The following is a 27835-nucleotide window of genomic DNA, read 5'->3' on the forward strand; positions in this document are numbered from 1 at the left end:
TTCTTAAACAAAAAAAGAAAAAACCGACGCAGTCGGTAGGACTCGAACCTACGCTCCCAGAGGGAATCTGATTTCTAGTCAGACGCCTTAACCACTCGGCCACGACTGCTCGTAACGGAATTTCCCTGGAATCGTGAAAAACCCAACCGGTCTGCGCAGAATGTTGACAGGAAACGAACTCCGTGCACTGATTACGGCAGGGCTACCGTCGCTACGAGACGAGCCATTACGGAAACGTTAAAAATCTTCGCCCGGACAGGGACTTGAACCCTGGACCCTTAGGTTAAAAGCCTAATGCTCTACCGACTGAGCTATCCGGGCTCACGCTCGTTGTGGATGGAGCGGCTGCAAGCAATGTAAATAACTGGAACGCGTGTGTAGGCGTACTACGGTAATTTCTGGCTTCTGGCGCAACTGGCGACTTCACCGACTTCCCATTGACGCTGGTAGCAGCCCAACAGCGGACCAGTGCCTCTTCTCCCTTTATTCCGGTGCCGACAGTAGTTGCATCACGTGCCTGTTTTTCCCGATTACGTTCGGTCGAAGCTTCGGAAGGTGGGCGACAAACGACAGTTCGAAGGCCAAAACATGGAGCGTTGTGTGCGCAAAAACTTCCGTTCCGGTACCGGGAATCGAACCCGGGCCTCCTGGGTGAAAGCCAGGTATCCTAGCCACTAGACCACACCGGATTTGTTCGATAAGCGTGAGGTTTTCTCCGTCTCCTCTCGTATTTCGTGCTGAATCTGGACTCAGTGCAGTTCTCCGTTTGCGAGCATATTTGCGCCTACAGACTGGCATGGCGCACAGCTCGAAATTGACTATTCATTATTTTACTCCTAACTAGGGAAGAGAAAGATCAAAGTTGTACGTTGTCATAATTGGAAATAAACATATTGACGCTGAGGCGTAGACTCCTTGTGGATAACGAACGACAATTAAGTTCGTTCCCTAGCAACAGCAACGCCGTTAATTCAGCCATGATGTACAGCAAATTAAATGCCCCGGGTGAGGATCGAACTCACGACCTTAAGATTATGAGACTTACGCGCTACCTACTGCGCTACCGAGGCACGTTGCAAGTAACGTTACAGGATACTTGGTAAGTCTCTCATATTAGAGATAGACAGTTTGCGCTTTCTCAAGAATCTGTTGTGTTGCTACACGTGCTTTCCCTACTTGCTAGATTAAACTGCTGCCGCAAGCTTTTTCAACGGAACGCAGCACTGCCCGAGGTTACAGTACATCGCCCTTGCGGCACCTGAACACAGCGGCCTGTTGGGCCAGGCCGACGTCAGAGTTCAGAAATAGCACGCGACCGTTCAAGTACGGTCTATTGCGTGCTGCGTGTATGGTTCTTCTCACAGCGAATCCTGCTATACATTCCTGAGGCTGACGCAGCTCAGGCGAGGAATCGGCGCGGCAGCATTATAGCGAGAACAGCAGAACGATGCATCGGCCGGGAATCGAACCCGAGACGTCCGCATGCTAAGCGAGCATTCACCAATTTTTTTTTTTTTTTTTTTTTGTTCCCATTTCTTTCGTTGCATTTGTTAGGGGCGGACGTCCGATGGCGCCCGTTCAAGTTCATCGTTGACTCGGTGTTCTATTACAGAGGGCAGATAACTCTCAGACCGAACACGCTGAGCTATCGTGCCGGCAAGCCTTAAGATTATGAGACTTACGCGCTGCCTACTGCACTACTGAGGCACATGCCATTGAACCACCGATGCTCGACAAGCTGCCCGTGCTTCCCGAGCACTTTTCTGCAGGGGAAAGTGGGATTGCCACCCAGCGACGTCGGATACAACCGAAAAAAGTGCTACACACGCGGAGTGCTCCACTACACTGCCTTAAAACGAATGCTCATCTCTATCGTGTGAGTAACCTTGCGGCCGCGGCGACTAGTCTGGTCCAAAGACGCAGCGTGCGTGGAGGCGCTACCCGAATGCGTGTGGATGCACCCTCCTACCTCGTAAAGCGCCTGCAGCTACTATCACCGTGGGCCGCTGCTGGCGGGCAGGAAGCCGACACAGCGGGGCGTTGCGAGCAGCGGCTGTGCGGTGGTGGTGTAATGGTGAGCATAGTTGCCTTCCAAGCAGTTGATCCGGGTTCGATTCCCGGCCACCGCAAGTGGCGCTAGTTTTTTCGTATGAGTATGTGAGCCGCGTGCTGTTAAATGAAGGTTTTTTTTTGTCGTAGCTCCACGCAGGCCATCCTGTAGTATGTCCCGACTTTGCTCGGCTGACGCGAAAGCTGACGCTTGGAATTCGCCCTTATCAAAAGGACAGGCACTATAAACGGCTGTGAGAGGCGAGGTGTGGAGAGGTACCAAAACGACAGGCAATCTGCGAAATTTTCTGCTCGTTGTTCTTAAACAAAAAAAGAAAAAACCGACGCAGTCGGTAGGACTCGAACCTACGCTCCCAGAGGGAATCTGATTTCTAGTCAGACGCCTTAACCACTCGGCCACGACTGCTCGTAACGGAATTTCCCTGGAATCGTGAAAAACCCAACCGGTCTGCGCAGAATGTTGACAGGAAACGAACTCCGTGCACTGATTACGGCAGGGCTACCGTCGCTACGAGACGAGCCATTACGGAAACGTTAAAAATCTTCGCCCGGACAGGGACTTGAACCCTGGACCCTTAGGTTAAAAGCCTAATGCTCTACCGACTGAGCTATCCGGGCTCACGCTCGTTGTGGATGGAGCGGCTGCAAGCAATGTAAATAACTGGAACGCGTGTGTAGGCGTACTACGGTAATTTCTGGCTTCTGGCGCAACTGGCGACTTCACCGACTTCCCACTGACGCTGGTAGCAGCCCAACAGCGGACCAGTGCCTCTTCTCCCTTTATTCCGGTGCCGACAGTAGTTGCATCACGTGCCTGTTTTCCCCGATTACGTTCGGTCGAAGCTTCGGAAGGTGGGCGACAAACGACAGTTCGAAGGCCAAAACATGGAGCGTTGTGTGCGCAAAAACTTCCGTTCCGGTACCGGGAATCGAACCCGGGCCTCCTGGGTGAAAGCCAGGTATCCTAGCCACTAGACCACACCGGATTTGTTCGATAAGCGTGAGGTTTTCTCCGTCTCCTCTCGTATTTCGTGCTGAATCTGGACTCAGTGCAGTTCTCCGTTTGCGAGCATATTTGCGCCTACAGACTGGCATGGCGCACAGCTCGAAATTGACTATTCATTATTTTACTCCTAACAAGGGAAGAGAAAGATCAAAGTTGTACGTTGTCATAATTGGAAATAAACATATTGACGCTGAGGCGTAGACTCCTTGTGGATAACGAACGACAATTAAGTTCGTTCCCTAGCAACAGCAACGCCGTTAATTCAGCCATGATGTACAGCAAATTAAATGCCCCGGCTGAGGATCGAACTCACGACCTTAAGATTATGAGACTTACGCGCTACCTACTGCGCTACCGAGGCACGTTGCAAGTAACGTTACAGGATACTTGGTAAGTCTCTCATATTAGAGATAGACAGTTTGCGCTTTCTCAAGAATCTGTTGTGTTGCTACACGTGCTTTCCCTACTTGCTAGATTAAACTGCTGCCGCAAGCTTTTTCAACGGAACGCAGCACTGCCCGAGGTTACAGTACATCGCCCTTGCGGCACCTGAACACAGCGGCCTGTTGGGCCAGGCCGACGTCAGAGTTCAGAAATAGCACGCGACCGTTCAAGTACGGTCTATTGCGTGCTGCGTGTATGGTTCTTCTCACAGCGAATCCTGCTATACATTCCTGAGGCTGACGCAGCTCAGGCGAGGAATCGGCGCGGCAGCATTATAGCGAGAACAGCAGAACGATGCATCGGCCGGGAATCGAACCCGAGCCGTCCGCATGCTAAGCGAGCATTCACCAATTTTTTTTTTTTTTTTTTTTTTGTTCCCATTTCTTTCGTTGCATTTGTTAGGGGCGGACGTCCGATGGCGCCCGTTCAAGTTCATCGTTGACTCGGTGTTCTATTACAGAGGGCAGATAACTCTCAGACCGAACACGCTGAGCTATCGTGCCGGCAAGCCTTAAGATTATGAGACTTACGCGCTGCCTACTGCACTACTGAGGCACATGCCATTGAACCACCGATGCTCGACAAGCTGCCCGTGCTTCCCGAGCACTTTTCTGCAGGGGAAAGTGGGATTGCCACCCAGCGACGTCGGATACAACCGAAAAAAGTGCTACACACGCGGAGTGCTCCACTACACTGCCTTAAAACGAATGCTCATCTCTATCGTGTGAGTAACCTTGCGGCCGCGGCGACTAGTCTTGTCCAAAGACGCAGCGTGCGTGGAGGCGCTACCCGAATGCGTGTGGATGCACCCTCCTACCTCGTAAAGCGCCTGCAGCTACTATCACCGTGGGCCGCTGCTGGCGGGCAGGAAGCCGACACAGCGGGGCGTTGCGAGCAGCGGCTGTGCGGTGGTGGTGTAATGGTGAGCATAGTTGCCTTCCAAGCAGTTGATCCGGGTTCGATTCCCGGCCACCGCAAGTGGCGCTAGTTTTTTCGTATGAGTATGTGAGCCGCGTGCTGTTAAATGAAGGTTTTTTTTTGTCGTAGCTCCACGCAGGCCATCCTGTAGTATGTCCCGACTTTGCTCGGCTGACGCGAAAGCTGACGCTTGGAATTCGCCCTTATCAAAAGGACAGGCACTATAAACGGCTGTGAGAGGCGAGGTGTGGAGAGGTACCAAAACGACAGGCAATCTGCGAAATTTTCTGCTCGTTGTTCTTAAACAAAAAAAGAAAAAACCGACGCAGTCGGTAGGACTCGAACCTACGCTCCCAGAGGGAATCTGATTTCTAGTCAGACGCCTTAACCACTCGGCCACGACTGCTCGTAACGGAATTTCCCTGGAATCGTGAAAAACCCAACCGGTCTGCGCAGAATGTTGACAGGAAACGAACTCCGTGCACTGATTACGGCAGGGCTACCGTCGCTACGAGACGAGCCATTACGGAAACGTTAAAAATCTTCGCCCGGACAGGGACTTGAACCCTGGACCCTTAGGTTAAAAGCCTAATGCTCTACCGACTGAGCTATCCGGGCTCACGCTCGTTGTGGATGGAGCGGCTGCAAGCAATGTAAATAACTGGAACGCGTGTGTAGGCGTACTACGGTAATTTCTGGCTTCTGGCGCAACTGGCGACTTCACCGACTTCCCACTGACGCTGGTAGCAGCCCAACAGCGGACCAGTGCCTCTTCTCCCTTTATTCCGGTGCCGACAGTAGTTGCATCACGTGCCTGTTTTTCCCGATTACGTTCGGTCGAAGCTTCGGAAGGTGGGCGACAAACGACAGTTCGAAGGCCAAAACATGGAGCGTTGTGTGCGCAAAAACTTCCGTTCCGGTACCGGGAATCGAACCCGGGCCTCCTGGGTGAAAGCCAGGTATCCTAGCCACTAGACCACACCGGATTTGTTCGATAAGCGTGAGGTTTTCTCCGTCTCCTCTCGTATTTCGTGCTGAATCTGGACTCAGTGCAGTTCTCCGTTTGCGAGCATATTTGCGCCTACAGACTGGCATGGCGCACAGCTCGAAATTGACTATTCATTATTTTACTCCTAACAAGGGAAGAGAAAGATCAAAGTTGTACGTTGTCATAATTGGAAATAAACATATTGACGCTGAGGCGTAGACTCCTTGTGGATAACGAACGACAATTAAGTTCGTTCCCTAGCAACAGCAACGCCGTTAATTCAGCCATGATGTACAGCAAATTAAATGCCCCGGGTGAGGATCGAACTCACGACCTTAAGATTATGAGACTTACGCGCTACCTACTGCGCTACCGAGGCACGTTGCAAGTAACGTTACAGGATACTTGGTAAGTCTCTCATATTAGAGATAGACAGTTTGCGCTTTCTCAAGAATCTGTTGTGTTGCTACACGTGCTTTCCCTACTTGCTAGATTAAACTGCTGCCGCAAGCTTTTTCAACGGAACGCAGCACTGCCCGAGGTTACAGTACATCGCCCTTGCGGCACCTGAACACAGCGGCCTGTTGGGCCAGGCCGACGTCAGAGTTCAGAAATAGCACGCGACCGTTCAAGTACGGTCTATTGCGTGCTGCGTGTATGGTTCTTCTCACAGCGAATCCTGCTATACATTCCTGAGGCTGACGCAGCTCAGGCGAGGAATCGGCGCGGCAGCATTATAGCGAGAACAGCAGAACGATGCATCGGCCGGGAATCGAACCCGAGCCGTCCGCATGCTAAGCGAGCATTCACCAATTTTTTTTTTTTTTTTTTTTTTTGTTCCCATTTCTTTCGTTGCATTTGTTAGGGGCGGACGTCCGATGGCGCCCGTTCAAGTTCATCGTTGACTCGGTGTTCTATTACAGAGGGCAGATAACTCTCAGACCGAACACGCTGAGTTATCGTGCCGGCAAGCCTTAAGATTATGACACTTACGCGCTGCCTACTGCACTACTGAGGCACATGCCATTGAACCACCGATGCTCGACAAGCTGCCCGTGCTTCCCGAGCACTTTTCTGCAGGGGAAAGTGGGATTGCCACCCAGCGACGTCGGATACAACCGAAAAAAGTGCTACACACGCGGAGTGCTCCACTACACTGCCTTAAAACGAATGCTCATCTCTATCGTGTGAGTAACCTTGCGGCCGCGGCGACTAGTCTTGTCCAAAGACGCAGCGTGCGTGGAGGCGCTACCCGAATGCGTGTGGATGCACCCTCCTACCTCGTAAAGCGCCTGCAGCTACTATCACCGTGGGCCGCTGCTGGCGGGCAGGAAGCCGACACAGCGGGGCGTTGCGAGCAGCGGCTGTGCGGTGGTGGTGTAATGGTGAGCATAGTTGCCTTCCAAGCAGTTGATCCGGGTTCGATTCCCGGCCACCGCAAGTGGCGCTAGTTTTTTCGTATGAGTATGTTAGCCGCGTGCTGTTAAATGAAGGTTTTTTTTTGTCGTAGCTCCACGCAGGCCATCCTGTAGTATGTCCCGACTTTGCTCGGCTGACGCGAAAGCTGACGCTTGGAATTCGCCCTTATCAAAAGGACAGGCACTATAAACGGCTGTGAGAGGCGAGGTGTGGAGAGGTACCAAAACGACAGGCAATCTGCGAAATTTTCTGCTCGTTGTTCTTAAACAAAAAAAGAAAAAACCGACGCAGTCGGTAGGACTCGAACCTACGCTCCCAGAGGGAATCTGATTTCTAGTCAGACGCCTTAACCACTCGGCCACGACTGCTCGTAACGGAATTTCCCTGGAATCGTGAAAAACCCAACCGGTCTGCGCAGAATGTTGACAGGAAACGAACTCCGTGCACTGATTACGGCAGGGCTACCGTCGCTACGAGACGAGCCATTACGGAAACGTTAAAAATCTTCGCCCGGACAGGGACTTGAACCCTGGACCCTTAGGTTAAAAGCCTAATGCTCTACCGACTGAGCTATCCGGGCTCACGCTCGTTGTGGATGGAGCGGCTGCAAGCAATGTAAATAACTGGAACGCGTGTGTAGGCGTACTACGGTAATTTCTGGCTTCTGGCGCAACTGGCGACTTCACCGACTTCCCACTGACGCTGGTAGCAGCCCAACAGCGGACCAGTGCCTCTTCTCCCTTTATTCCGGTGCCGACAGTAGTTGCATCACGTGCCTGTTTTTCCCGATTACGTTCGGTCGAAGCTTCGGAAGGTGGGCGACAAACGACAGTTCGAAGGCCAAAACATGGAGCGTTGTGTGCGCAAAAACTTCCGTTCCGGTACCGGGAATCGAACCCGGGCCTCCTGGGTGAAAGCCAGGTATCCTAGCCACTAGACCACACCGGATTTGTTCGATAAGCGTGAGGTTTTCTCCGTCTCCTCTCGTATTTCGTGCTGAATCTGGACTCAGTGCAGTTCTCCGTTTGCGAGCATATTTGCGCCTACAGACTGGCATGGCGCACAGCTCGAAATTGACTATTCATTATTTTACTCCTAACAAGGGAAGAGAAAGATCAAAGTTGTACGTTGTCATAATTGGAAATAAACATATTGACGCTGAGGCGTAGACTCCTTGTGGATAACGAACGACAATTAAGTTCGTTCCCTAGCAACAGCAACGCCGTTAATTCAGCCATGATGTACAGCAAATTAAATGCCCCGGGTGAGGATCGAACTCACGACCTTAAGATTATGAGACTTACGCGCTACCTACTGCGCTACCGAGGCACGTTGCAAGTAACGTTACAGGATACTTGGTAAGTCTCTCATATTAGAGATAGACAGTTTGCGCTTTCTCAAGAATCTGTTGTGTTGCTACACGTGCTTTCCCTACTTGCTAGATTAAACTGCTGCCGCAAGCTTTTTCAACGGAACGCAGCACTGCCCGAGGTTACAGTACATCGCCCTTGCGGCACCTGAACACAGCGGCCTGTTGGGCCAGGCCGACGTCAGAGTTCAGAAATAGCACGCGACCGTTCAAGTACGGTCTATTGCGTGCTGCGTGTATGGTTCTTCTCACAGCGAATCCTGCTATACATTCCTGAGGCTGACGCAGCTCAGGCGAGGAATCGGCGCGGCAGCATTATAGCGAGAACAGCAGAATGATGCATCGGCCGGGAATCGAACCCGAGCCGTCCGCATGCTAAGCGAGCATTCACCAATTTTTTTTTTTTTTTTTTTTTTTGTTCCCATTTCTTTCGTTGCATTTGTTAGGGGCGGACGTCCGATGGCGCCCGTTCAAGTTCATCGTTGACTCGGTGTTCTATTACAGAGGGCAGATAACTCTCAGACCGAACACGCTGAGCTATCGTGCCGACAAGCCTTAAGATTATGAGACTTACGCGCTGCCTACTGCACTACTGAGGCACATGCCATTGAACCACCGATGCTCGACAAGCTGCCCGTGCTTCCCGAGCACTTTTCTGCAGGGGAAAGTGGGATTGCCACCCAGCGACGTCGGATACAACCGAAAAAAGTGCTACACACGCGGAGTGCTCCACTACACTGCCTTAAAACGAATGCTCATCTCTATCGTGTGAGTAACCTTGCGGCCGCGGCGACTAGTCTTGTCCAAAGACGCAGCGTGCGTGGAGGCGCTACCCGAATGCGTGTGGATGCACCCTCCTACCTCGTAAAGCGCCTGCAGCTACTATCACCGTGGGCCGCTGCTGGCGGGCAGGAAGCCGACACAGCGGGGCGTTGCGAGCAGCGGCTGTGCGGTGGTGGTGTAATGGTGAGCGTAGTTGCCTTCCAAGCAGTTGATCCGGGTTCGATTCCCGGCCACCGCAAGTGGCGCTAGTTTTTTCGTATGAGTATGTGAGCCGCGTGCTGTTAAATGAAGGTTTTTTTTTTGTCGTAGCTCCACGCAGGCCATCCTGTAGTATGTCCCGACTTTGCTCGGCTGACGCGAAAGCTGACGCTTGGAATTCGCCCTTATCAAAAGGACAGGCACTATAAACGGCTGTGAGAGGCGAGGTGTGGAGAGGTACCAAAACGACAGGCAATCTGCGAAATTTTCTGCTCGTTGTTCTTAAACAAAAAAAGAAAAAACCGACGCAGTCGGTAGGACTCGAACCTACGCTCCCAGAGGGAATCTGATTTCTAGTCAGACGCCTTAACCACTCGGCCACGACTGCTCGTAACGGAATTTCCCTGGAATCGTGAAAAACCCAACCGGTCTGCGCAGAATGTTGACAGGAAACGAACTCCGTGCACTGATTACGGCAGGGCTACCGTCGCTACGAGACGAGCCATTACGGAAACGTTAAAAATCTTCGCCCGGACAGGGACTTGAACCCTGGACCCTTAGGTTAAAAGCCTAATGCTCTACCGACTGAGCTATCCGGGCTCACGCTCGTTGTGGATGGAGCGGCTGCAAGCAATGTAAATAACTGGAACGCGTGTGTAGGCGTACTACGGTAATTTCTGGCTTCTGGCGCAACTGGCGACTTCACCGACTTCCCACTGACGCTGGTAGCAGCCCAACAGCGGACCAGTGCCTCTTCTCCCTTTATTCCGGTGCCGACAGTAGTTGCATCACGTGCCTGTTTTTCCCGATTACGTTCGGTCGAAGCTTCGGAAGGTGGGCGACAAACGACAGTTCGAAGGCCAAAACATGGAGCGTTGTGTGCGCAAAAACTTCCGTTCCGGTACCGGGAATCGAACCCGGGCCTCCTGGGTGAAAGCCAGGTATCCTAGCCACTAGACCACACCGGATTTGTTCGATAAGCGTGAGGTTTTCTCCGTCTCCTCTCGTATTTCGTGCTGAATCTGGACTCAGTGCAGTTCTCCGTTTGCGAGCATATTTGCGCCTACAGACTGGCATGGCGCACAGCTCGAAATTGACTATTCATTATTTTACTCCTAACAAGGGAAGAGAAAGATCAAAGTTGTACGTTGTCATAATTGGAAATAAACATATTGACGCTGAGGCGTAGACTCCTTGTGGATAACGAACGACAATTAAGTTCGTTCCCTAGCAACAGCAACGCCGTTAATTCAGCCATGATGTACAGCAAATTAAATGCCCCGGGTGAGGATCGAACTCACGACCTTAAGATTATGAGACTTACGCGCTACCTACTGCGCTACCGAGGCACGTTGCAAGTAACGTTACAGGATACTTGGTAAGTCTCTCATATTAGAGATAGACAGTTTGCGCTTTCTCAAGAATCTGTTGTGTTGCTACACGTGCTTTCCCTACTTGCTAGATTAAACTGCTGCCGCAAGCTTTTTCAACGGAACGCAGCACTGCCCGAGGTTACAGTACATCGCCCTTGCGGCACCTGAACACAGCGGCCTGTTGGGCCAGGCCGACGTCAGAGTTCAGAAATAGCACGCGACCGTTCAAGTACGGTCTATTGCGTGCTGCGTGTATGGTTCTTCTCACAGCGAATCCTGCTATACATTCCTGAGGCTGACGCAGCTCAGGCGAGGAATCGGCGCGGCAGCATTATAGCGAGAACAGCAGAACGATGCATCGGCCGGGAATCGAACCCGAGCCGTCCGCATGCTAAGCGAGCATTCACCAATTTTTTTTTTTTTTTTTTTTTTTGTTCCCATTTCTTTCGTTGCATTTGTTAGGGGCGGACGTCCGATGGCGCCCGTTCAAGTTCATCGTTGACTCGGTGTTCTATTACAGAGGGCAGATAACTCTCAGACCGAACACGCTGAGCTATCGTGCCGACAAGCCTTAAGATTATGAGACTTACGCGCTGCCTACTGCACTACTGAGGCACATGCCATTGAACCACCGATGCTCGACAAGCTGCCCGTGCTTCCCGAGCACTTTTCTGCAGGGGAAAGTGGGATTGCCACCCAGCGACGTCGGATACAACCGAAAAAAGTGCTACACACGCGGAGTGCTCCACTACACTGCCTTAAAACGAATGCTCATCTCTATCGTGTGAGTAACCTTGCGGCCGCGGCGACTAGTCTTGTCCAAAGACGCAGCGTGCGTGGAGGCGCTACCCGAATGCGTGTGGATGCACCCTCCTACCTCGTAAAGCGCCTGCAGCTACTATCACCGTGGGCCGCTGCTGGCGGGCAGGAAGCCGACACAGCGGGGCGTTGCGAGCAGCGGCTGTGCGGTGGTGGTGTAATGGTGAGCGTAGTTGCCTTCCAAGCAGTTGATCCGGGTTCGATTCCCGGCCACCGCAAGTGGCGCTAGTTTTTTCGTATGAGTATGTGAGCCGCGTGCTGTTAAATGAAGGTTTTTTTTTGTCGTAGCTCCACGCAGGCCATCCTGTAGTATGTCCCGACTTTGCTCGGCTGACGCGAAAGCTGACGCTTGGAATTCGCCCTTATCAAAAGGACAGGCACTATAAACGGCTGTGAGAGGCGAGGTGTGGAGAGGTACCAAAACGACAGGCAATCTGCGAAATTTTCTGCTCGTTGTTCTTAAACAAAAAAAGAAAAAACCGACGCAGTCGGTAGGACTCGAACCTACGCTCCCAGAGGGAATCTGATTTCTAGTCAGACGCCTTAACCACTCGGCCACGACTGCTCGTAACGGAATTTCCCTGGAATCGTGAAAAACCCAACCGGTCTGCGCAGAATGTTGACAGGAAACGAACTCCGTGCACTGATTACGGCAGGGCTACCGTCGCTACGAGACGAGCCATTACGGAAACGTTAAAAATCTTCGCCCGGACAGGGACTTGAACCCTGGACCCTTAGGTTAAAAGCCTAATGCTCTACCGACTGAGCTATCCGGGCTCACGCTCGTTGTGGATGGAGCGGCTGCAAGCAATGTAAATAACTGGAACGCGTGTGTAGGCGTACTACGGTAATTTCTGGCTTCTGGCGCAACTGGCGACTTCACCGACTTCCCACTGACGCTGGTAGCAGCCCAACAGCGGACCAGTGCCTCTTCTCCCTTTATTCCGGTGCCGACAGTAGTTGCATCACGTGCCTGTTTTTCCCGATTACGTTCGGTCGAAGCTTCGGAAGGTGGGCGACAAACGACAGTTCGAAGGCCAAAACATGGAGCGTTGTGTGCGCAAAAACTTCCGTTCCGGTACCGGGAATCGAACCCGGGCCTCCTGGGTGAAAGCCAGGTATCCTAGCCACTAGACCACACCGGATTTGTTCGATAAGCGTGAGGTTTTCTCCGTCTCCTCTCGTATTTCGTGCTGAATCTGGACTCAGTGCAGTTCTCCGTTTGCGAGCATATTTGCGCCTACAGACTGGCATGGCGCACAGCTCGAAATTGACTATTCATTATTTTACTCCTAACAAGGGAAGAGAAAGATCAAAGTTGTACGTTGTCATAATTGGAAATAAACATATTGACGCTGAGGCGTAGACTCCTTGTGGATAACGAACGACAATTAAGTTCGTTCCCTAGCAACAGCAACGCCGTTAATTCAGCCATGATGTACAGCAAATTAAATGCCCCGGGTGAGGATCGAACTCACGACCTTAAGATTATGAGACTTACGCGCTACCTACTGCGCTACCGAGGCACGTTGCAAGTAACGTTACAGGATACTTGGTAAGTCTCTCATATTAGAGATAGACAGTTTGCGCTTTCTCAAGAATCTGTTGTGTTGCTACACGTGCTTTCCCTACTTGCTAGATTAAACTGCTGCCGCAAGCTTTTTCAACGGAACGCAGCACTGCCCGAGGTTACAGTACATCGCCCTTGCGGCACCTGAACACAGCGGCCTGTTGGGCCAGGCCGACGTCAGAGTTCAGAAATAGCACGCGACCGTTCAAGTACGGTCTATTGCGTGCTGCGTGTATGGTTCTTCTCACAGCGAATCCTGCTATACATTCCTGAGGCTGACGCAGCTCAGGCGAGGAATCGGCGCGGCAGCATTATAGCGAGAACAGCAGAACGATGCATCGGCCGGGAATCGAACCCGAGCCGTCCGCATGCTAAGCGAGCATTCACCAATTTTTTTTTTTTTTTTTTTTTTTTTTTTTGTTCCCATTTCTTTCGTTGCATTTGTTAGGGGCGGACGTCCGATGGCGCCCGTTCAAGTTCATCGTTGACTCGGTGTTCTATTACAGAGGGCAGATAACTCTCAGACCGAACACGCTGAGCTATCGTGCCGACAAGCCTTAAGATTATGAGACTTACGCGCTGCCTACTGCACTACTGAGGCACATGCCATTGAACCACCGATGCTCGACAAGCTGCCCGTGCTTCCCGAGCACTTTTCTGCAGGGGAAAGTGGGATTGCCACCCAGCGACGTCGGATACAACCGAAAAAAGTGCTACACACGCGGAGTGCTCCACTACACTGCCTTAAAACGAATGCTCATCTCTATCGTGTGAGTAACCTTGCGGCCGCGGCGACTAGTCTTGTCCAAAGACGCAGCGTGCGTGGAGGCGCTACCCGAATGCGTGTGGATGCACCCTCCTACCTCGTAAAGCGCCTGCAGCTACTATCACCGTGGGCCGCTGCTGGCGGGCAGGAAGCCGACACAGCGGGGCGTTGCGAGCAGCGGCTGTGCGGTGGTGGTGTAATGGTGAGCGTAGTTGCCTTCCAAGCAGTTGATCCGGGTTCGATTCCCGGCCACCGCAAGTGGCGCTAGTTTTTTCGTATGAGTATGTGAGCCGCGTGCTGTTAAATGAAGGTTTTTTTTTTGTCGTAGCTCCACGCAGGCCATCCTGTAGTATGTCCCGACTTTGCTCGGCTGACGCGAAAGCTGACGCTTGGAATTCGCCCTTATCAAAAGGACAGGCACTATAAACGGCTGTGAGAGGCGAGGTGTGGAGAGGTACCAAAACGACAGGCAATCTGCGAAATTTTCTGCTCGTTGTTCTTAAACAAAAAAAGAAAAAACCGACGCAGTCGGTAGGACTCGAACCTACGCTCCCAGAGGGAATCTGATTTCTAGTCAGACGCCTTAACCACTCGGCCACGACTGCTCGTAACGGAATTTCCCTGGAATCGTGAAAAACCCAACCGGTCTGCGCAGAATGTTGACAGGAAACGAACTCCGTGCACTGATTACGGCAGGGCTACCGTCGCTACGAGACGAGCCATTACGGAAACGTTAAAAATCTTCGCCCGGACAGGGACTTGAACCCTGGACCCTTAGGTTAAAAGCCTAATGCTCTACCGACTGAGCTATCCGGGCTCACGCTCGTTGTGGATGGAGCGGCTGCAAGCAATGTAAATAACTGGAACGCGTGTGTAGGCGTACTACGGTAATTTCTGGCTTCTGGCGCAACTGGCGACTTCACCGACTTCCCACTGACGCTGGTAGCAGCCCAACAGCGGACCAGTGCCTCTTCTCCCTTTATTCCGGTGCCGACAGTAGTTGCATCACGTGCCTGTTTTTCCCGATTACGTTCGGTCGAAGCTTCGGAAGGTGGGCGACAAACGACAGTTCGAAGGCCAAAACATGGAGCGTTGTGTGCGCAAAAACTTCCGTTCCGGTACCGGGAATCGAACCCGGGCCTCCTGGGTGAAAGCCAGGTATCCTAGCCACTAGACCACACCGGATTTGTTCGATAAGCGTGAGGTTTTCTCCGTCTCCTCTCGTATTTCGTGCTGAATCTGGACTCAGTGCAGTTCTCCGTTTGCGAGCATATTTGCGCCTACAGACTGGCATGGCGCACAGCTCGAAATTGACTATTCATTATTTTACTCCTAACAAGGGAAGAGAAAGATCAAAGTTGTACGTTGTCATAATTGGAAATAAACATATTGACGCTGAGGCGTAGACTCCTTGTGGATAACGAACGACAATTAAGTTCGTTCCCTAGCAACAGCAACGCCGTTAATTCAGCCATGATGTACAGCAAATTAAATGCCCCGGGTGAGGATCGAACTCACGACCTTAAGATTATGAGACTTACGCGCTACCTACTGCGCTACCGAGGCACGTTGCAAGTAACGTTACAGGATACTTGGTAAGTCTCTCATATTAGAGATAGACAGTTTGCGCTTTCTCAAGAATCTGTTGTGTTGCTACACGTGCTTTCCCTACTTGCTAGATTAAACTGCTGCCGCAAGCTTTTTCAACGGAACGCAGCACTGCCCGAGGTTACAGTACATCGCCCTTGCGGCACCTGAACACAGCGGCCTGTTGGGCCAGGCCGACGTCAGAGTTCAGAAATAGCACGCGACCGTTCAAGTACGGTCTATTGCGTGCTGCGTGTATGGTTCTTCTCACAGCGAATCCTGCTATACATTCCTGAGGCTGACGCAGCTCAGGCGAGGAATCGGCGCGGCAGCATTATAGCGAGAACAGCAGAACGATGCATCGGCCGGGAATCGAACCCGAGCCGTCCGCATGCTAAGCGAGCATTCACCAATTTTTTTTTTTTTTTTTTTTTTTTTTTTGTTCCCATTTCTTTCGTTGCATTTGTTAGGGGCGGACGTCCGATGGCGCCCGTTCAAGTTCATCGTTGACTCGGTGTTCTATTACAGAGGGCAGATAACTCTCAGACCGAACACGCTGAGCTATCGTGCCGACAAGCCTTAAGATTATGAGACTTACGCGCTGCCTACTGCACTACTGAGGCACATGCCATTGAACCACCGATGCTCGACAAGCTGCCCGTGCTTCCCGAGCACTTTTCTGCAGGGGAAAGTGGGATTGCCACCCAGCGACGTCGGATACAACCGAAAAAAGTGCTACACACGCGGAGTGCTCCACTACACTGCCTTAAAACGAATGCTCATCTCTATCGTGTGAGTAACCTTGCGGCCGCGGCGACTAGTCTTGTCCAAAGACGCAGCGTGCGTGGAGGCGCTACCCGAATGCGTGTGGATGCACCCTCCTACCTCGTAAAGCGCCTGCAGCTACTATCACCGTGGGCCGCTGCTGGCGGGCAGGAAGCCGACACAGCGGGGCGTTGCGAGCAGCGGCTGTGCGGTGGTGGTGTAATGGTGAGCGTAGTTGCCTTCCAAGCAGTTGATCCGGGTTCGATTCCCGGCCACCGCAAGTGGCGCTAGTTTTTTCGTATGAGTATGTGAGCCGCGTGCTGTTAAATGAAGGTTTTTTTTTTGTCGTAGCTCCACGCAGGCCATCCTGTAGTATGTCCCGACTTTGCTCGGCTGACGCGAAAGCTGACGCTTGGAATTCGCCCTTATCAAAAGGACAGGCACTATAAACGGCTGTGAGAGGCGAGGTGTGGAGAGGTACCAAAACGACAGGCAATCTGCGAAATTTTCTGCTCGTTGTTCTTAAACAAAAAAAGAAAAAACCGACGCAGTCGGTAGGACTCGAACCTACGCTCCCAGAGGGAATCTGATTTCTAGTCAGACGCCTTAACCACTCGGCCACGACTGCTCGTAACGGAATTTCCCTGGAATCGTGAAAAACCCAACCGGTCTGCGCAGAATGTTGACAGGAAACGAACTCCGTGCACTGATTACGGCAGGGCTACCGTCGCTACGAGACGAGCCATTACGGAAACGTTAAAAATCTTCGCCCGGACAGGGACTTGAACCCTGGACCCTTAGGTTAAAAGCCTAATGCTCTACCGACTGAGCTATCCGGGCTCACGCTCGTTGTGGATGGAGCGGCTGCAAGCAATGTAAATAACTGGAACGCGTGTGTAGGCGTACTACGGTAATTTCTGGCTTCTGGCGCAACTGGCGACTTCACCGACTTCCCACTGACGCTGGTAGCAGCCCAACAGCGGACCAGTGCCTCTTCTCCCTTTATTCCGGTGCCGACAGTAGTTGCATCACGTGCCTGTTTTTCCCGATTACGTTCGGTCGAAGCTTCGGAAGGTGGGCGACAAACGACAGTTCGAAGGCCAAAACATGGAGCGTTGTGTGCGCAAAAACTTCCGTTCCGGTACCGGGAATCGAACCCGGGCCTCCTGGGTGAAAGCCAGGTATCCTAGCCACTAGACCACACCGGATTTGTTCGATAAGCGTGAGGTTTTCTCCGTCTCCTCTCGTATTTCGTGCTGAATCTGGACTCAGTGCAGTTCTCCGTTTGCGAGCATATTTGCGCCTACAGACTGGCATGGCGCACAGCTCGAAATTGACTATTCATTATTTTACTCCTAACAAGGGAAGAGAAAGATCAAAGTTGTACGTTGTCATAATTGGAAATAAACATATTGACGCTGAGGCGTAGACTCCTTGTGGATAACGAACGACAATTAAGTTCGTTCCCTAGCAACAGCAACGCCGTTAATTCAGCCATGATGTACAGCAAATTAAATGCCCCGGGTGAGGATCGAACTCACGACCTTAAGATTATGAGACTTACGCGCTACCTACTGCGCTACCGAGGCACGTTGCAAGTAACGTTACAGGATACTTGGTAAGTCTCTCATATTAGAGATAGACAGTTTGCGCTTTCTCAAGAATCTGTTGTGTTGCTACACGTGCTTTCCCTACTTGCTAGATTAAACTGCTGCCGCAAGCTTTTTCAACGGAACGCAGCACTGCCCGAGGTTACAGTACATCGCCCTTGCGGCACCTGAACACAGCGGCCTGTTGGGCCAGGCCGACGTCAGAGTTCAGAAATAGCACGCGACCGTTCAAGTACGGTCTATTGCGTGCTGCGTGTATGGTTCTTCTCACAGCGAATCCTGCTATACATTCCTGAGGCTGACGCAGCTCAGGCGAGGAATCGGCGCGGCAGCATTATAGCGAGAACAGCAGAACGATGCATCGGCCGGGAATCGAACCCGAGCCGTCCGCATGCTAAGCGAGCATTCACCAATTTTTTTTTTTTTTTTTTTTTGTTCCCATTTCTTTCGTTGCATTTGTTAGGGGCGGACGTCCGATGGCGCCCGTTCAAGTTCATCGTTGACTCGGTGTTCTATTACAGAGGGCAGATAACTCTCAGACCGAACACGCTGAGCTATCGTGCCGACAAGCCTTAAGATTATGAGACTTACGCGCTGCCTACTGCACTACTGAGGCACATGCCATTGAACCACCGATGCTCGACAAGCTGCCCGTGCTTCCCGAGCACTTTTCTGCAGGGGAAAGTGGGATTGCCACCCAGCGACGTCGGATACAACCGAAAAAAGTGCTACACACGCGGAGTGCTCCACTACACTGCCTTAAAACGAATGCTCATCTCTATCGTGTGAGTAACCTTGCGGCCGCGGCGACTAGTCTTGTCCAAAGACGCAGCGTGCGTGGAGGCGCTACCCGAATGCGTGTGGATGCACCCTCCTACCTCGTAAAGCGCCTGCAGCTACTATCACCGTGGGCCGCTGCTAGCGGGCAGGAAGCCGACACAGCGGGGCGTTGCGAGCAGCGGCTGTGCGGTGGTGGTGTAATGGTGAGCATAGTTGCCTTCCAAGCAGTTGATCCGGGTTCGATTCCCGGCCACCGCAAGTGGCGCTAGTTTTTTCGTATGAGTATGTGAGCCGCGTGCTGTTAAATGAAGGTTTTTTTTTGTCGTAGCTCCACGCAGGCCATCCTGTAGTATGTCCCGACTTTGCTCGGCTGACGCGAAAGCTGACGTTTTTTTTTTTTTTTTTTTTTTTTATAGGACTTGTAGTCCGGGGTGATATGTTACAATACAGCATCACCGGTCTATTGCGGTCTAACTGTGTTGGTGAGGCAGTAGATTTCCACAGGGCAGTGACTCCGTCACTGCAATTCACTTTGGAGGTGTGGCGGTGGGACTTGTAGTCCCGTACCACCCTCTGACGGTGATAGTACTACATGAATCAGGCAGAAGAATTTTGCCTAACATGGGCAGGTGAAGGTGTGGCGGTGGGACTTGTAGTCCCGTACGCCAGGGCAGGGGTGGATGATGCAGGAAAGCTGACGCTTGGAATTCGCCCTTATCAAAAGGACAGGCACTATAAACGGCTGTGAGAGGCGAGGTGTGGAGAGGTACCAAAACGACAGGCAATCTGCGAAATTTTCTGCTCGTTGTTCTTAAACAAAAAAAGAAAAAACCGACGCAGTCGGTAGGACTCGAACCTACGCTCCCAGAGGGAATCTGATTTCTAGTCAGACGCCTTAACCACTCGGCCACGACTGCTCGTAACGGAATTTCCCTGGAATCGTGAAAAACCCAACCGGTCTGCGCAGAATGTTGACAGGAAACGAACTCCGTGCACTGATTACGGCAGGGCTACCGTCGCTACGAGACGAGCCATTACGGAAACGTTAAAAATCTTCGCCCGGACAGGGACTTGAACCCTGGACCCTTAGGTTAAAAGCCTAATGCTCTACCGACTGAGCTATCCGGGCTCACGCTCGTTGTGGATGGAGCGGCTGCAAGCAATGTAAATAACTGGAACGCGTGTGTAGGCGTACTACGGTAATTTCTGGCTTCTGGCGCAACTGGCGACTTCACCGACTTCCCACTGACGCTGGTAGCAGCCCAACAGCGGACCAGTGCCTCTTCTCCCTTTATTCCGGTGCCGACAGTAGTTGCATCACGTGCCTGTTTTTCCCGATTACGTTCGGTCGAAGCTTCGGAAGGTGGGCGACAAACGACAGTTCGAAGGCCAAAACATGGAGCGTTGTGTGCGCAAAAACTTCCGTTCCGGTACCGGGAATCGAACCCGGGCCTCCTGGGTGAAAGCCAGGTATCCTAGCCACTAGACCACACCGGATTTGTTCGATAAGCGTGACGTTTTCTCCGTCTCCTCTCGTATTTCGTGCTGAATCTGGACTCAGTGCAGTTCTCCGTTTGCGAGCATATTTGCGCCTACAGACTGGCATGGCGCACAGCTCGAAATTGACTATTCATTATTTTACTCCTAACAAGGGAAGAGAAAGATCAAAGTTGTACGTTGTCATAATTGGAAATAAACATATTGACGCTGAGGCGTAGACTCCTTGTGGATAACGAACGACAATTAAGTTCGTTCCCTAGCAACAGCAACGCCGTTAATTCAGCCATGATGTACAGCAAATTAAATGCCCCGGGTGAGGATCGAACTCACGACCTTAAGATTATGAGACTTACGCGCTACCTACTGCGCTACCGAGGCACGTTGCAAGTAACGTTACAGGATACTTGGTAAGTCTCTCATATTAGAGATAGACAGTTTGCGCTTTCTCAAGAATCTGTTGTGTTGCTACACGTGCTTTCCCTACTTGCTAGATTAAACTGCTGCCGCAAGCTTTTTCAACGGAACGCAGCACTGCCCGAGGTTACAGTACATCGCCCTTGCGGCACCTGAACACAGCGGCCTGTTGGGCCAGGCCGACGTCAGAGTTCAGAAATAGCACGCGACCGTTCAAGTACGGTCTATTGCGTGCTGCGTGTATGGTTCTTCTCACAGCGAATCCTGCTATACATTCCTGAGGCTGACGCAGCTCAGGCGAGGAATCGGCGCGGCAGCATTATAGCGAGAACAGCAGAACGATGCATCGGCCGGGAATCGAACCCGAGCCGTCCGCATGCTAAGCGAGCATTCACCAATTTTTTTTTTTTTTTTTTTTTTTGTTCCCATTTCTTTCGTTGCATTTGTTAGGGGCGGACGTCCGATGGCGCCCGTTCAAGTTCATCGTTGACTCGGTGTTCTATTACAGAGGGCAGATAACTCTCAGACCGAACACGCTGAGCTATCGTGCCGGCAAGCCTTAAGATTATGAGACTTACGCGCTGCCTACTGCACTACTGAGGCACATGCCATTGAACCACCGATGCTCGACAAGCTGCCCGTGCTTCCCGAGCACTTTTCTGCAGGGGAAAGTGGGATTGCCACCCAGCGACGTCGGATACAACCGAAAAAAGTGCTACACACGCGGAGTGCTCCACTACACTGCCTTAAAACGAATGCTCATCTCTATCGTGTGAGTAACCTTGCGGCCGCGGCGACTAGTCTTGTCCAAAGACGCAGCGTGCGTGGAGGCGCTACCCGAATGCGTGTGGATGCACCCTCCTACCTCGTAAAGCGCCTGCAGCTACTATCACCGTGGGCCGCTGCTGGCGGGCAGGAAGCCGACACAGCGGGGCGTTGCGAGCAGCGGCTGTGCGGTGGTGGTGTAATGGTGAGCATAGTTGCCTTCCAAGCAGTTGATCCGGGTTCGATTCCCGGCCACCGCAAGTGGCGCTAGTTTTTTCGTATGAGTATGTGAGCCGCGTGCTGTTAAATGAAGGTTTTTTTTTGTCGTAGCTCCACGCAGGCCATCCTGTAGTATGTCCCGACTTTGCTCGGCTGACGCGAAAGCTGACGCTTGGAATTCGCCCTTATCAAAAGGACAGGCACTATAAACGGCTGTGAGAGGCGAGGTGTGGAGAGGTACCAAAACGACAGGCAATCTGCGAAATTTTCTGCTCGTTGTTCTTAAACAAAAAAAGAAAAAACCGACGCAGTCGGTAGGACTCGAACCTACGCTCCCAGAGGGAATCTGATTTCTAGTCAGACGCCTTAACCACTCGGCCACGACTGCTCGTAACGGAATTTCCCTGGAATCGTGAAAAACCCAACCGGTCTGCGCAGAATGTTGACAGGAAACGAACTCCGTGCACTGATTACGGCAGGGCTACCGTCGCTACGAGACGAGCCATTACGGAAACGTTAAAAATCTTCGCCCGGACAGGGACTTGAACCCTGGACCCTTAGGTTAAAAGCCTAATGCTCTACCGACTGAGCTATCCGGGCTCACGCTCGTTGTGGATGGAGCGGCTGCAAGCAATGTAAATAACTGGAACGCGTGTGTAGGCGTACTACGGTAATTTCTGGCTTCTGGCGCAACTGGCGACTTCACCGACTTCCCACTGACGCTGGTAGCAGCCCAACAGCGGACCAGTGCCTCTTCTCCCTTTATTCCGGTGCCGACAGTAGTTGCATCACGTGCCTGTTTTCCCCGATTACGTTCGGTCGAAGCTTCGGAAGGTGGGCGACAAACGACAGTTCGAAGGCCAAAACATGGAGCGTTGTGTGCGCAAAAACTTCCGTTCCGGTACCGGGAATCGAACCCGGGCCTCCTGGGTGAAAGCCAGGTATCCTAGCCACTAGACCACACCGGATTTGTTCGATAAGCGTGAGGTTTTCTCCGTCTCCTCTCGTATTTCGTGCTGAATCTGGACTCAGTGCAGTTCTCCGTTTGCGAGCATATTTGCGCCTACAGACTGGCATGGCGCACAGCTCGAAATTGACTATTCATTATTTTACTCCTAACAAGGGAAGAGAAAGATCAAAGTTGTACGTTGTCATAATTGGAAATAAACATATTGACGCTGAGGCGTAGACTCCTTGTGGATAACGAACGACAATTAAGTTCGTTCCCTAGCAACAGCAACGCCGTTAATTCAGCCATGATGTACAGCAAATTAAATGCCCCGGGTGAGGATCGAACTCACGACCTTAAGATTATGAGACTTACGCGCTACCTACTGCGCTACCGAGGCACGTTGCAAGTAACGTTACAGGATACTTGGTAAGTCTCTCATATTAGAGATAGACAGTTTGCGCTTTCTCAAGAATCTGTTGTGTTGCTACACGTGCTTTCCCTACTTGCTAGATTAAACTGCTGCCGCAAGCTTTTTCAACGGAACGCAGCACTGCCCGAGGTTACAGTACATCGCCCTTGCGGCACCTGAACACAGCGGCCTGTTGGGCCAGGCCGACGTCAGAGTTCAGAAATAGCACGCGACCGTTCAAGTACGGTCTATTGCGTGCTGCGTGTATGGTTCTTCTCACAGCGAATCCTGCTATACATTCCTGAGGCTGACGCAGCTCAGGCGAGGAATCGGCGCGGCAGCATTATAGCGAGAACAGCAGAACGATGCATCGGCCGGGAATCGAACCCGAGCCGTCCGCATGCTAAGCGAGCATTCACCAATTTTTTTTTTTTTTTTTTTTTTTTTGTTCCCATTTCTTTCGTTGCATTTGTTAGGGGCGGACGTCCGATGGCGCCCGTTCAAGTTCATCGTTGACTCGGTGTTCTATTACAGAGGGCAGATAACTCTCAGACCGAACACGCTGAGCTATCGTGCCGGCAAGCCTTAAGATTATGAGACTTACGCGCTGCCTACTGCACTACTGAGGCACATGCCATTGAACCACCGATGCTCGACAAGCTGCCCGTGCTTCCCGAGCACTTTTCTGCAGGGGAAAGTGGGATTGCCACCCAGCGACGTCGGATACAACCGAAAAAAGTGCTACACACGCGGAGTGCTCCACTACACTGCCTTAAAACGAATGCTCATCTCTATCGTGTGAGTAACCTTGCGGCCGCGGCGACTAGTCTTGTCCAAAGACGCAGCGTGCGTGGAGGCGCTACCCGAATGCGTGTGGATGCACCCTCCTACCTCGTAAAGCGCCTGCAGCTACTATCACCGTGGGCCGCTGCTGGCGGGCAGGAAGCCGACACAGCGGGGCGTTGCGAGCAGCGGCTGTGCGGTGGTGGTGTAATGGTGAGCATAGTTGCCTTCCAAGCAGTTGATCCGGGTTCGATTCCCGGCCACCGCAAGTGGCGCTAGTTTTTTCGTATGAGTATGTGAGCCGCGTGCTGTTAAATGAAGGTTTTTTTTTGTCGTAGCTCCACGCAGGCCATCCTGTAGTATGTCCCGACTTTGCTCGGCTGACGCGAAAGCTGACGCTTGGAATTCGCCCTTATCAAAAGGACAGGCACTATAAACGGCTGTGAGAGGCGAGGTGTGGAGAGGTACCAAAACGACAGGCAATCTGCGAAATTTTCTGCTCGTTGTTCTTAAACAAAAAAAGAAAAAACCGACGCAGTCGGTAGGACTCGAACCTACGCTCCCAGAGGGAATCTGATTTCTAGTCAGACGCCTTAACCACTCGGCCACGACTGCTCGTAACGGAATTTCCCTGGAATCGTGAAAAACCCAACCGGTCTGCGCAGAATGTTGACAGGAAACGAACTCCGTGCACTGATTACGGCAGGGCTACCGTCGCTACGAGACGAGCCATTACGGAAACGTTAAAAATCTTCGCCCGGACAGGGACTTGAACCCTGGACCCTTAGGTTAAAAGCCTAATGCTCTACCGACTGAGCTATCCGGGCTCACGCTCGTTGTGGATGGAGCGGCTGCAAGCAATGTAAATAACTGGAACGCGTGTGTAGGCGTACTACGGTAATTTCTGGCTTCTGGCGCAACTGGCGACTTCACCGACTTCCCACTGACGCTGGTAGCAGCCCAACAGCGGACCAGTGCCTCTTCTCCCTTTATTCCGGTGCCGACAGTAGTTGCATCACGTGCCTGTTTTTCCCGATTACGTTCGGTCGAAGCTTCGGAAGGTGGGCGACAAACGACAGTTCGAAGGCCAAAACATGGAGCGTTGTGTGCGCAAAAACTTCCGTTCCGGTACCGGGAATCGAACCCGGGCCTCCTGGGTGAAAGCCAGGTATCCTAGCCACTAGACCACACCGGATTTGTTCGATAAGCGTGACGTTTTCTCCGTCTCCTCTCGTATTTCGTGCTGAATCTGGACTCAGTGCAGTTCTCCGTTTGCGAGCATATTTGCGCCTACAGACTGGCATGGCGCACAGCTCGAAATTGACTATTCATTATTTTACTCCTAACAAGGGAAGAGAAAGATCAAAGTTGTACGTTGTCATAATTGGAAATAAACATATTGACGCTGAGGCGTAGACTCCTTGTGGATAACGAACGACAATTAAGTTCGTTCCCTAGCAACAGCAACGCCGTTAATTCAGCCATGATGTACAGCAAATTAAATGCCCCGGGTGAGGATCGAACTCACGACCTTAAGATTATGAGACTTACGCGCTACCTACTGCGCTACCGAGGCACGTTGCAAGTAACGTTACAGGATACTTGGTAAGTCTCTCATATTAGAGATAGACAGTTTGCGCTTTCTCAAGAATCTGTTGTGTTGCTACACGTGCTTTCCCTACTTGCTAGATTAAACTGCTGCCGCAAGCTTTTTCAACGGAACGCAGCACTGCCCGAGGTTACAGTACATCGCCCTTGCGGCACCTGAACACAGCGGCCTGTTGGGCCAGGCCGACGTCAGAGTTCAGAAATAGCACGCGACCGTTCAAGTACGGTCTATTGCGTGCTGCGTGTATGGTTCTTCTCACAGCGAATCCTGCTATACATTCCTGAGGCTGACGCAGCTCAGGCGAGGAATCGGCGCGGCAGCATTATAGCGAGAACAGCAGAACGATGCATCGGCCGGGAATCGAACCCGAGCCGTCCGCATGCTAAGCGAGCATTCACCAATTTTTTTTTTTTTTTTTTTTGTTCCCATTTCTTTCGTTGCATTTGTTAGGGGCGGACGTCCGATGGCGCCCGTTCAAGTTCATCGTTGACTCGGTGTTCTATTACAGAGGGCAGATAACTCTCAGACCGAACACGCTGAGCTATCGTGCCGGCAAGCCTTAAGATTATGAGACTTACGCGCTGCCTACTGCACTACTGAGGCACATGCCATTGAACCACCGATGCTCGACAAGCTGCCCGTGCTTCCCGAGCACTTTTCTGCAGGGGAAAGTGGGATTGCCACCCAGCGACGTCGGATACAACCGAAAAAAGTGCTACACACGCGGAGTGCTCCACTACACTGCCTTAAAACGAATGCTCATCTCTATCGTGTGAGTAACCTTGCGGCCGCGGCGACTAGTCTTGTCCAAAGACGCAGCGTGCGTGGAGGCGCTACCCGAATGCGTGTGGATGCACCCTCCTACCTCGTAAAGCGCCTGCAGCTACTATCACCGTGGGCCGCTGCTGGCGGGCAGGAAGCCGACACAGCGGGGCGTTGCGAGCAGCGGCTGTGCGGTGGTGGTGTAATGGTGAGCATAGTTGCCTTCCAAGCAGTTGATCCGGGTTCGATTCCCGGCCACCGCAAGTGGCGCTAGTTTTTTCGTATGAGTATGTGAGCCGCGTGCTGTTAAATGAAGGTTTTTTTTTGTCGTAGCTCCACGCAGGCCATCCTGTAGTATGTCCCGACTTTGCTCGGCTGACGCGAAAGCTGACGCTTGGAATTCGCCCTTATCAAAAGGACAGGCACTATAAACGGCTGTGAGAGGCGAGGTGTGGAGAGGTACCAAAACGACAGGCAATCTGCGAAATTTTCTGCTCGTTGTTCTTAAACAAAAAAAGAAAAAACCGACGCAGTCGGTAGGACTCGAACCTACGCTCCCAGAGGGAATCTGATTTCTAGTCAGACGCCTTAACCACTCGGCCACGACTGCTCGTAACGGAATTTCCCTGGAATCGTGAAAAACCCAACCGGTCTGCGCAGAATGTTGACAGGAAACGAACTCCGTGCACTGATTACGGCAGGGCTACCGTCGCTACGAGACGAGCCATTACGGAAACGTTAAAAATCTTCGCCCGGACAGGGACTTGAACCCTGGACCCTTAGGTTAAAAGCCTAATGCTCTACCGACTGAGCTATCCGGGCTCACGCTCGTTGTGGATGGAGCGGCTGCAAGCAATGTAAATAACTGGAACGCGTGTGTAGGCGTACTACGGTAATTTCTGGCTTCTGGCGCAACTGGCGACTTCACCGACTTCCCACTGACGCTGGTAGCAGCCCAACAGCGGACCAGTGCCTCTTCTCCCTTTATTCCGGTGCCGACAGTAGTTGCATCACGTGCCTGTTTTCCCCGATTACGTTCGGTCGAAGCTTCGGAAGGTGGGCGACAAACGACAGTTCGAAGGCCAAAACATGGAGCGTTGTGTGCGCAAAAACTTCCGTTCCGGTACCGGGAATCGAACCCGGGCCTCCTGGGTGAAAGCCAGGTATCCTAGCCACTAGACCACACCGGATTTGTTCGATAAGCGTGAGGTTTTCTCCGTCTCCTCTCGTATTTCGTGCTGAATCTGGACTCAGTGCAGTTCTCCGTTTGCGAGCATATTTGCGCCTACAGACTGGCATGGCGCACAGCTCGAAATTGACTATTCATTATTTTACTCCTAACAAGGGAAGAGAAAGATCAAAGTTGTACGTTGTCATAATTGGAAATAAACATATTGACGCTGAGGCGTAGACTCCTTGTGGATAACGAACGACAATTAAGTTCGTTCCCTAGCAACAGCAACGCCGTTAATTCAGCCATGATGTACAGCAAATTAAATGCCCCGGGTGAGGATCGAACTCACGACCTTAAGATTATGAGACTTACGCGCTACCTACTGCGCTACCGAGGCACGTTTCAAGTAACGTTACAGGATACTTGGTAAGTCTCTCATATTAGAGATAGACAGTTTGCGCTTTCTCAAGAATCTGTTGTGTTGCTACACGTGCTTTCCCTACTTGCTAGATTAAACTGCTGCCGCAAGCTTTTTCAACGGAACGCAGCACTGCCCGAGGTTACAGTACATCGCCCTTGCGGCACCTGAACACAGCGGCCTGTTGGGCCAGGCCGACGTCAGAGTTCAGAAATAGCACGCGACCGTTCAAGTACGGTCTATTGCGTGCTGCGTGTATGGTTCTTCTCACAGCGAATCCTGCTATACATTCCTGAGGCTGACGCAGCTCAGGCGAGGAATCGGCGCGGCAGCATTATAGCGAGAACAGCAGAACGATGCATCGG

General features: G+C 51.9%; 59 non-coding genes across 59 annotated transcripts; 11 read left to right on the forward strand and 48 right to left on the reverse strand.

Annotated features, from left to right (window-relative positions):
* Positions 1-27: 27 nt before the first annotated feature.
* On the reverse strand, positions 28-109 carry Trnas-aga. Its single transcript has one exon. It is a non-coding gene; the product is annotated as a tRNA-Ser (tRNA).
* A 139-nt stretch (positions 110-248) lies between these two features.
* Trnak-uuu lies at positions 249-321 on the reverse strand. The gene has a single exon. It is a non-coding gene; the product is annotated as a tRNA-Lys (tRNA).
* A 296-nt stretch (positions 322-617) lies between these two features.
* Trnae-uuc lies at positions 618-689 on the reverse strand. Its single transcript has one exon. It is a non-coding gene; the product is annotated as a tRNA-Glu (tRNA).
* Positions 690-997: 308 nt separating this feature from the next.
* Trnam-cau lies at positions 998-1070 on the reverse strand. Its single transcript has one exon. It is a non-coding gene; the product is annotated as a tRNA-Met (tRNA).
* A 987-nt stretch (positions 1071-2057) lies between these two features.
* Positions 2058-2129, forward strand: Trnag-ucc. Its single transcript has one exon. It is a non-coding gene; the product is annotated as a tRNA-Gly (tRNA).
* A 265-nt stretch (positions 2130-2394) lies between these two features.
* Positions 2395-2476, reverse strand: Trnas-aga. Its single transcript has one exon. It is a non-coding gene; the product is annotated as a tRNA-Ser (tRNA).
* A 139-nt stretch (positions 2477-2615) lies between these two features.
* Trnak-uuu lies at positions 2616-2688 on the reverse strand. The gene has a single exon. It is a non-coding gene; the product is annotated as a tRNA-Lys (tRNA).
* A 296-nt stretch (positions 2689-2984) lies between these two features.
* On the reverse strand, positions 2985-3056 carry Trnae-uuc. The gene has a single exon. It is a non-coding gene; the product is annotated as a tRNA-Glu (tRNA).
* Positions 3057-3364: 308 nt separating this feature from the next.
* Positions 3365-3437, reverse strand: Trnam-cau. Its single transcript has one exon. It is a non-coding gene; the product is annotated as a tRNA-Met (tRNA).
* Positions 3438-4425: 988 nt separating this feature from the next.
* Trnag-ucc lies at positions 4426-4497 on the forward strand. The gene has a single exon. It is a non-coding gene; the product is annotated as a tRNA-Gly (tRNA).
* Positions 4498-4762: 265 nt separating this feature from the next.
* Trnas-aga lies at positions 4763-4844 on the reverse strand. Its single transcript has one exon. It is a non-coding gene; the product is annotated as a tRNA-Ser (tRNA).
* A 139-nt stretch (positions 4845-4983) lies between these two features.
* On the reverse strand, positions 4984-5056 carry Trnak-uuu. The gene has a single exon. It is a non-coding gene; the product is annotated as a tRNA-Lys (tRNA).
* Positions 5057-5352: 296 nt separating this feature from the next.
* On the reverse strand, positions 5353-5424 carry Trnae-uuc. The gene has a single exon. It is a non-coding gene; the product is annotated as a tRNA-Glu (tRNA).
* A 308-nt stretch (positions 5425-5732) lies between these two features.
* Trnam-cau lies at positions 5733-5805 on the reverse strand. Its single transcript has one exon. It is a non-coding gene; the product is annotated as a tRNA-Met (tRNA).
* Positions 5806-6794: 989 nt separating this feature from the next.
* Trnag-ucc lies at positions 6795-6866 on the forward strand. The gene has a single exon. It is a non-coding gene; the product is annotated as a tRNA-Gly (tRNA).
* Positions 6867-7131: 265 nt separating this feature from the next.
* On the reverse strand, positions 7132-7213 carry Trnas-aga. The gene has a single exon. It is a non-coding gene; the product is annotated as a tRNA-Ser (tRNA).
* Positions 7214-7352: 139 nt separating this feature from the next.
* On the reverse strand, positions 7353-7425 carry Trnak-uuu. Its single transcript has one exon. It is a non-coding gene; the product is annotated as a tRNA-Lys (tRNA).
* Positions 7426-7721: 296 nt separating this feature from the next.
* Positions 7722-7793, reverse strand: Trnae-uuc. The gene has a single exon. It is a non-coding gene; the product is annotated as a tRNA-Glu (tRNA).
* Positions 7794-8101: 308 nt separating this feature from the next.
* On the reverse strand, positions 8102-8174 carry Trnam-cau. The gene has a single exon. It is a non-coding gene; the product is annotated as a tRNA-Met (tRNA).
* Positions 8175-9163: 989 nt separating this feature from the next.
* Positions 9164-9235, forward strand: Trnag-ucc. Its single transcript has one exon. It is a non-coding gene; the product is annotated as a tRNA-Gly (tRNA).
* Positions 9236-9501: 266 nt separating this feature from the next.
* Positions 9502-9583, reverse strand: Trnas-aga. The gene has a single exon. It is a non-coding gene; the product is annotated as a tRNA-Ser (tRNA).
* Positions 9584-9722: 139 nt separating this feature from the next.
* Trnak-uuu lies at positions 9723-9795 on the reverse strand. The gene has a single exon. It is a non-coding gene; the product is annotated as a tRNA-Lys (tRNA).
* A 296-nt stretch (positions 9796-10091) lies between these two features.
* On the reverse strand, positions 10092-10163 carry Trnae-uuc. Its single transcript has one exon. It is a non-coding gene; the product is annotated as a tRNA-Glu (tRNA).
* Positions 10164-10471: 308 nt separating this feature from the next.
* On the reverse strand, positions 10472-10544 carry Trnam-cau. The gene has a single exon. It is a non-coding gene; the product is annotated as a tRNA-Met (tRNA).
* Positions 10545-11533: 989 nt separating this feature from the next.
* Positions 11534-11605, forward strand: Trnag-ucc. The gene has a single exon. It is a non-coding gene; the product is annotated as a tRNA-Gly (tRNA).
* Positions 11606-11870: 265 nt separating this feature from the next.
* Positions 11871-11952, reverse strand: Trnas-aga. The gene has a single exon. It is a non-coding gene; the product is annotated as a tRNA-Ser (tRNA).
* A 139-nt stretch (positions 11953-12091) lies between these two features.
* Trnak-uuu lies at positions 12092-12164 on the reverse strand. Its single transcript has one exon. It is a non-coding gene; the product is annotated as a tRNA-Lys (tRNA).
* Positions 12165-12460: 296 nt separating this feature from the next.
* Trnae-uuc lies at positions 12461-12532 on the reverse strand. The gene has a single exon. It is a non-coding gene; the product is annotated as a tRNA-Glu (tRNA).
* A 308-nt stretch (positions 12533-12840) lies between these two features.
* On the reverse strand, positions 12841-12913 carry Trnam-cau. The gene has a single exon. It is a non-coding gene; the product is annotated as a tRNA-Met (tRNA).
* Positions 12914-13908: 995 nt separating this feature from the next.
* Positions 13909-13980, forward strand: Trnag-ucc. Its single transcript has one exon. It is a non-coding gene; the product is annotated as a tRNA-Gly (tRNA).
* Positions 13981-14246: 266 nt separating this feature from the next.
* Trnas-aga lies at positions 14247-14328 on the reverse strand. Its single transcript has one exon. It is a non-coding gene; the product is annotated as a tRNA-Ser (tRNA).
* Positions 14329-14467: 139 nt separating this feature from the next.
* Trnak-uuu lies at positions 14468-14540 on the reverse strand. The gene has a single exon. It is a non-coding gene; the product is annotated as a tRNA-Lys (tRNA).
* Positions 14541-14836: 296 nt separating this feature from the next.
* Positions 14837-14908, reverse strand: Trnae-uuc. Its single transcript has one exon. It is a non-coding gene; the product is annotated as a tRNA-Glu (tRNA).
* A 308-nt stretch (positions 14909-15216) lies between these two features.
* Positions 15217-15289, reverse strand: Trnam-cau. The gene has a single exon. It is a non-coding gene; the product is annotated as a tRNA-Met (tRNA).
* Positions 15290-16283: 994 nt separating this feature from the next.
* On the forward strand, positions 16284-16355 carry Trnag-ucc. The gene has a single exon. It is a non-coding gene; the product is annotated as a tRNA-Gly (tRNA).
* A 266-nt stretch (positions 16356-16621) lies between these two features.
* On the reverse strand, positions 16622-16703 carry Trnas-aga. The gene has a single exon. It is a non-coding gene; the product is annotated as a tRNA-Ser (tRNA).
* A 139-nt stretch (positions 16704-16842) lies between these two features.
* Positions 16843-16915, reverse strand: Trnak-uuu. The gene has a single exon. It is a non-coding gene; the product is annotated as a tRNA-Lys (tRNA).
* Positions 16916-17211: 296 nt separating this feature from the next.
* Trnae-uuc lies at positions 17212-17283 on the reverse strand. Its single transcript has one exon. It is a non-coding gene; the product is annotated as a tRNA-Glu (tRNA).
* A 308-nt stretch (positions 17284-17591) lies between these two features.
* On the reverse strand, positions 17592-17664 carry Trnam-cau. The gene has a single exon. It is a non-coding gene; the product is annotated as a tRNA-Met (tRNA).
* A 987-nt stretch (positions 17665-18651) lies between these two features.
* On the forward strand, positions 18652-18723 carry Trnag-ucc. Its single transcript has one exon. It is a non-coding gene; the product is annotated as a tRNA-Gly (tRNA).
* A 577-nt stretch (positions 18724-19300) lies between these two features.
* On the reverse strand, positions 19301-19382 carry Trnas-aga. Its single transcript has one exon. It is a non-coding gene; the product is annotated as a tRNA-Ser (tRNA).
* A 139-nt stretch (positions 19383-19521) lies between these two features.
* Positions 19522-19594, reverse strand: Trnak-uuu. The gene has a single exon. It is a non-coding gene; the product is annotated as a tRNA-Lys (tRNA).
* Positions 19595-19890: 296 nt separating this feature from the next.
* On the reverse strand, positions 19891-19962 carry Trnae-uuc. Its single transcript has one exon. It is a non-coding gene; the product is annotated as a tRNA-Glu (tRNA).
* A 308-nt stretch (positions 19963-20270) lies between these two features.
* Positions 20271-20343, reverse strand: Trnam-cau. The gene has a single exon. It is a non-coding gene; the product is annotated as a tRNA-Met (tRNA).
* Positions 20344-21332: 989 nt separating this feature from the next.
* Trnag-ucc lies at positions 21333-21404 on the forward strand. Its single transcript has one exon. It is a non-coding gene; the product is annotated as a tRNA-Gly (tRNA).
* Positions 21405-21669: 265 nt separating this feature from the next.
* Trnas-aga lies at positions 21670-21751 on the reverse strand. The gene has a single exon. It is a non-coding gene; the product is annotated as a tRNA-Ser (tRNA).
* Positions 21752-21890: 139 nt separating this feature from the next.
* Trnak-uuu lies at positions 21891-21963 on the reverse strand. The gene has a single exon. It is a non-coding gene; the product is annotated as a tRNA-Lys (tRNA).
* Positions 21964-22259: 296 nt separating this feature from the next.
* On the reverse strand, positions 22260-22331 carry Trnae-uuc. Its single transcript has one exon. It is a non-coding gene; the product is annotated as a tRNA-Glu (tRNA).
* Positions 22332-22639: 308 nt separating this feature from the next.
* On the reverse strand, positions 22640-22712 carry Trnam-cau. Its single transcript has one exon. It is a non-coding gene; the product is annotated as a tRNA-Met (tRNA).
* Positions 22713-23703: 991 nt separating this feature from the next.
* On the forward strand, positions 23704-23775 carry Trnag-ucc. Its single transcript has one exon. It is a non-coding gene; the product is annotated as a tRNA-Gly (tRNA).
* A 265-nt stretch (positions 23776-24040) lies between these two features.
* On the reverse strand, positions 24041-24122 carry Trnas-aga. Its single transcript has one exon. It is a non-coding gene; the product is annotated as a tRNA-Ser (tRNA).
* A 139-nt stretch (positions 24123-24261) lies between these two features.
* Positions 24262-24334, reverse strand: Trnak-uuu. The gene has a single exon. It is a non-coding gene; the product is annotated as a tRNA-Lys (tRNA).
* A 296-nt stretch (positions 24335-24630) lies between these two features.
* Positions 24631-24702, reverse strand: Trnae-uuc. Its single transcript has one exon. It is a non-coding gene; the product is annotated as a tRNA-Glu (tRNA).
* A 308-nt stretch (positions 24703-25010) lies between these two features.
* On the reverse strand, positions 25011-25083 carry Trnam-cau. Its single transcript has one exon. It is a non-coding gene; the product is annotated as a tRNA-Met (tRNA).
* A 986-nt stretch (positions 25084-26069) lies between these two features.
* Positions 26070-26141, forward strand: Trnag-ucc. Its single transcript has one exon. It is a non-coding gene; the product is annotated as a tRNA-Gly (tRNA).
* A 265-nt stretch (positions 26142-26406) lies between these two features.
* On the reverse strand, positions 26407-26488 carry Trnas-aga. Its single transcript has one exon. It is a non-coding gene; the product is annotated as a tRNA-Ser (tRNA).
* Positions 26489-26627: 139 nt separating this feature from the next.
* Positions 26628-26700, reverse strand: Trnak-uuu. Its single transcript has one exon. It is a non-coding gene; the product is annotated as a tRNA-Lys (tRNA).
* A 296-nt stretch (positions 26701-26996) lies between these two features.
* Trnae-uuc lies at positions 26997-27068 on the reverse strand. The gene has a single exon. It is a non-coding gene; the product is annotated as a tRNA-Glu (tRNA).
* A 308-nt stretch (positions 27069-27376) lies between these two features.
* Positions 27377-27449, reverse strand: Trnam-cau. Its single transcript has one exon. It is a non-coding gene; the product is annotated as a tRNA-Met (tRNA).
* Between the last annotated feature and the right edge of the window lie 386 nt (positions 27450-27835).

The sequence above is a fragment of the Schistocerca americana genome, chromosome 3, assembly GCF_021461395.2.
Source record: "Schistocerca americana isolate TAMUIC-IGC-003095 chromosome 3, iqSchAmer2.1, whole genome shotgun sequence".
Taxonomy (NCBI): Eukaryota; Metazoa; Arthropoda; class Insecta; order Orthoptera; family Acrididae; genus Schistocerca; species Schistocerca americana.